Below are 5,000 nucleotides of genomic sequence, written 5' to 3'. Positions count from 1 at the left end.
ATATATATATATATATATATATATATAATATATATATATATATATATATATATATATATATATATATATATATATATATATATATATATACGAATAATAGTACCAGGGTTATGATATACATCTTTATTGCTTAGCTTTCGGAAAATCTATTTCCATCATCAGAGCCTAAAATAGGATACATTGTATAAGTTAAAACATAGTATGATGAATATTTAAAACAGAAAATTTAAAATGAACATACAAAAACTTTATGAAATAAAATAAGAAATTAACATAAAACTATAAAATCAATCTAAATACAAAATAAAAGATCAAAGCGCCAGCGCTATAAACTCACATGAAATAAAATTATACACAATTTAATTCGTACGTTGCCCGGGCCCAGGTTTGGTTTTAGTTTGTGCTGGAATATTGCCTCCATTATTATTAAGTCGAGGTTACTCTGCGAAGTGGCCAGGATGGAAAAATTCCCCCTTGGACATTGGGTGGTCCTCACTTTGGGAATGGGTCTCTGATGGCTGAATGGGGTGGTTTTGCCATATGATTACCCGTTCTAGGTGAGCGACCGAAGTGCTCAGACAATCTTGCACGGTAATGTCTTTCACTTTTTCCAATGATGGAAATAGATTTTCCGAAAGCTAAGCAATAAAGATGTATATCATAACCCCTGGTACTATTATTCGTATTGAAACTCCGCTTTCCACGGAATAAAATCAATAGCTTATATATATATAAATATATATCTGTATATATATACATATATATATATATATATATATATATATATATATATATATATATATATATTATATATATATATATATATATATATATATATATATATATATATATATATTATATATATGTACATATATAGTATGAATATATATTTTAGTAATAATTACTTTTATCATATTCGTTCAGGATCTCATGCAAAAACCCGATGAACTAAAATTAATGTATATCGAATATACAGATATAGTAAAATATACAAATCTTTTCATAAGATTTTTCATAATGAAAACAAGGGTCCCACGCAAAAGTAACTACAATCGATCATAATTGCAACCAATCGCAATTACTTGATGGGCTAAACTCATAATACATCTCTCTCCACCTTAATGGACGAATATTGGATTTTTTTTTTCATTTATATATACACAATTTTTTTTTAAATAAAATTTTAATGAGCTTCTTTCCTATTTTCTATAGAAATTCAATTGTTTTATGAATCTATATAAATAGATAACTCATTACAATTTATTACTCTCTCTCTCTCTCTCTCTCTCTCTCTCTCCTCTCTCTCTCTCTCTCTCTCTCTCTCTCTCTCTCTCTCTCTCTTTCATGATTTGTTCACAAAAACACTACACTTCCTTTGTGGGTGTACGTTACCCTGTATCAGGGATTCGGGATTCACCATGGTCAGCGAAGATATACTACTAGCAGCTACCCATACCAGGTTGTTTTTACTGTGAGCAAAAAAGCGACTTAAATCCCTAAAAATCACCAATTGGCAGTGGGCAGCGGGGGGTGATGAAAAGTGGTAATAAACCTAACGTATCGTACAGTGAAATAAAAACAGTTATTTATGTTGGTGTCGGTTTTTACATAATCTCGCTCTTTCCAATAAGCTACTGGTGTTAGCGTAATCCTTTAAACAAAGACAGTCATATAATATCAGCCCATAAGCACTGAAAAAAATCCATTGTATAACACATCCCGAAGCTTTTCTCAAAAGTTCATGAATAATGAAAATCTTTTTTCATGACGAAATGATTGCTACTAATTATAAATCGATTATGAGCAGAACTTGAATTATATCTTTATCCACATTATTCATAATGATGATAATGATACAATTAAAATCATTATAATTGACGCTTGCATAGGGTAAAATGACCTCTAAATTTTCGAATATATATATATATATAGTATTGCAAAGGATGATATATTGAATAACTCTCTCTCTCTCTCTCTCTCTCTCTCTCTCTCTCCTCTCTCTTCTCTCCTCTTCTCTCTCTCCCTCTCTCTCTCCTCTCTCTCTCTCTCTCTCTCTCTAGCACAAAAACAACGTGAACATGCCAGCGAGACAAGCAATTTTCGTAGAAATCAGTATTGTGGATTTGAAACTTTTGACAAGCTTGACATTTTGTTACACAATCTGTTTCTAAACGATTGTTATCAAAACTGGTGACTGTAAAAATTGGTATTCAAACCTATTTCAGGTAACATCCGAGAATAATGCCAATATTGCCTAATTGAAAACAGATGAGAGTTAATTTACATACTGGTGATGATTAGCTTCTAATTGATAAAAACTTTATTTTGTAACTGATACATTCAAAACAAGCAGTACACTCCACACCATATATTAGTTTCTTCTCCCTTTTGGAAACATATAGATATTTTTAGTTATACCAACCGACTAAGAAATATAAACTATCTATCTTAAACAAACAATATACCGACGTCATAAGAATTAATTTTTTTGAAATTAGAATAGAATAGGGTTGTTCAAATAAAAGTTGCTTAATAAATAAGTCTGTCGTAGTAAAATAAAAATACTCATATAGCTGCACAATATATCTGAGATTCGGATTGGGAAAACAATTGGGAATTTTGCAACAGAGGAATATTTTTTTCCTTTTGTAGTATATTAATTTTGGTTTTCTTAGCCAAAACAAAATAAGGGTTGATGTATTTGAAGTATAATTCTGGAAATGACTATGCCGAATAGCTAATAACATGTTACGATTGCCAATTTTTAGAGTGATTTAGATTCAAGCAAATCCCTTTGCCCACCAATTTCTATGACTATCCAATACTACTGGTCGGAGCTTGGTTCAATTTCCTATGTGAAGATTGAATACGAGCATATAGTATGCGATAACAGGGTATTCCTTCGCTGATCGTAATACTATTATCAGAAACACGGCTCTGCATTTTTCTAACTTTTGACCCTTACTATAGTCATGAAAATTAATGTAAACTCTGTTATTATTACCTAAGTGAGAAACTCAACCATATCGAAAAATGTTGAATACCATTGACACGCTTTTAATGAATTATTATAAATCTCTAAACTGTAATATTAAGATAATATCAAATCAAAGCAAAGAACAAATCTCTACAAAATTTTTGAGTATTCATGGGCATTAAAATATCTTTCTTTTTTGACAGAAAATATAAAAAACAATCTGCTGCTGTGGCTCGGCACGTCTTTTTGACAACTTCGTTTTTTTTGGATTTCAAGAAGTGACTTTACGACCATGAAGGATTAATTTGAATAATTTTGATAAAAACTCTCAGGAAAGAAAAAACCTGCGGAAAGTTTATTCATGTTTAACTTACTAAAAGAAAAATATATCGTCTCTCAGACATATATATATATATATAATATATATATATAGTATATATATATATAGTATATATATAATATATTATATATATATATATATATATATATATATATATATATATATATATATATATATATATATATATATATATATATATATATATATATCATATATCCACACACACACACACCACACACATATATATATATATATATATATATATATATATATATATATATATATATATATATATTATATATATATATATATATATATAGAATATATATATATATATATGGACTAATATTAGATCTATCTAAGATTTTCCGTAGGCAGTCTTAAATCATAATAAATAAAAAACAAATGTAAATATAGAGCATATGATACAAATCTTTTCAAAAGTTCTTGAATAATGGAAATAAGGTCACATGCCAAAGTAACTACAATTGATTCTAATTGCAACCCAATCCTAATAACACTATGGGGTGAATTCACTTTATATTTCCCCTCTACTGTAATGCATAATTATAGGAATATAATTCCAACATTTTTTTATTCATATGTACACAGAGAAAAGTTTTGGGTAACGCTGATTTCCATGAGCCCGTTTACGTTCCAATACGGAAATAATTTTTTGTTATAGAATTCATTGTAAATATAAATATATGATTCTCTCTCTCTCTCTCTCTCTCTCTCCTCTCTCTCTCTCTCTCTCTCTCACTCTCTCTCTCTCTCTCTCTCTCTCTCTCTCTCTCTCTCTCCGTATCTTTCAGTAGTATGGGATTTTTTTTTGAATCAGTATATATTTATTAATATTTATATTTCAACTACTTATTTTGTTGTCTGTCAATTGCTATGTATGATTTTACGCTTTTTGAAATAAGAGGATTAACCAGTATTCATATACCATCTAATAATTTTCCATATATCCTAACTACATATTAATAGAGAATGTGAATACTGGCAATGGTTTAATTTTCTTTGATTGATATCTCTTACTGTAAAAGTGATTGATTTAAAAAAACAAAAATCATTATAGAGTCTCTTAATACACCCATCTATGGAGTTTTTAGAAAAAAAATAGTTTCTCCATCATCCTGAATATAATTACATTAGAGTACCTACCTGAATAAAAAATATTCTAATTAGCATCAACTATTACTGATGGTGGATGACGGGCATAATGAGTCTATTGTACCTAAAAGAGCCATTAAATAAGTCAATATATCTTACGTTTGTTAAAAAAAATTCTTGAAATTTTTTGAATGTGGAATGATGTAGCTTCTTTTACTTCCGTTATTTTAATTATCCGTAAAACGAAAAGTGTTGATGATAAAATGCCACTGAAAAATTATGAAATTTGGAATGGAAATCTGTAAATGATAGAGCGAAATCATATTATAGGGACTTAGGTTACAGCAACTTAACATTGACTAGTTTTGGGATATATAAAAACATTCTTCCCAACAAATTTGGAACCAAAATTTATTTTCTATCTAGTTCGCTCAATGGCAATACGTTAAGTTACTGGGAAAGAATAAGAAGGTAAATTATATAAGAAAAAATCTCAAGAAAGAAGCATAAATGAAACCAGCTCGGGAAAATAGGTTTGTGTAAAAAATAAACCTAAAAAATCGTTTA

This window comes from Palaemon carinicauda, chromosome 13 (assembly GCF_036898095.1).
Source record: "Palaemon carinicauda isolate YSFRI2023 chromosome 13, ASM3689809v2, whole genome shotgun sequence".
Classification (NCBI taxonomy): domain Eukaryota; kingdom Metazoa; phylum Arthropoda; class Malacostraca; order Decapoda; family Palaemonidae; genus Palaemon; species Palaemon carinicauda.
The sequence above is the reverse complement of the archived record's forward strand: the minus strand, read 5'-3'. Positions refer to the sequence as shown.